Raw genomic sequence first — 396 nt, 5'->3', positions numbered from 1 at the left:
CAGTGATCACCAAATAATAGAATTCATCATAAGACGTCGAGTGGGTAAGGTAACTAGTAGGGTGAAAGTGCTAGACTTTAGGAAAGCTGATTTCAATTAGCTCAGATGATTAGTCAAGGATGCACTGCAGAGTAGGAGTTTTGAAGAGATGGGAGCCCAGGAAGGGTGGCTGTACCTAAAGGAAAAGATCCTTCGGACACAGAGGGAGATGATCCCGATGAAAGGAAAAAGAGGGAAAGGGGCCATGAGGCTTCCTTGGCTGACCAGAGAAATCCAGGGCAGCCTGCGGACTAAAAGGGGAGCATATAAAAAGCGTAAACGGGGAGAGATTACCAAAGACGAGTATACCTCCTCTGCTCACACATGTAGGGAGGCAGTTAGACGGGCCAAAGCTAC

The 396-nt window shown here is 47.5% G+C and overlaps 1 protein-coding gene across 1 annotated transcript in view; it reads right to left on the bottom strand.

Moving 5' to 3' along the window:
* Positions 1-396, bottom strand: part of AGMO (alkylglycerol monooxygenase) — a gene marked incomplete at its 5' end in the record, with an annotated part of 205,063 nt that overhangs the window by 173,757 nt on the left and 30,910 nt on the right. The window lies entirely within an intron of this gene.

This window comes from Alligator sinensis, unplaced genomic scaffold (genome assembly GCF_000455745.1).
Source record: "Alligator sinensis unplaced genomic scaffold, ASM45574v1 scaffold435_1, whole genome shotgun sequence".
In the NCBI taxonomy this organism is placed as follows: Eukaryota; Metazoa; Chordata; order Crocodylia; family Alligatoridae; genus Alligator; species Alligator sinensis.
Note: the sequence above shows the minus strand (reverse complement) of the source record. Positions and strands in the feature narration are given on the sequence as shown.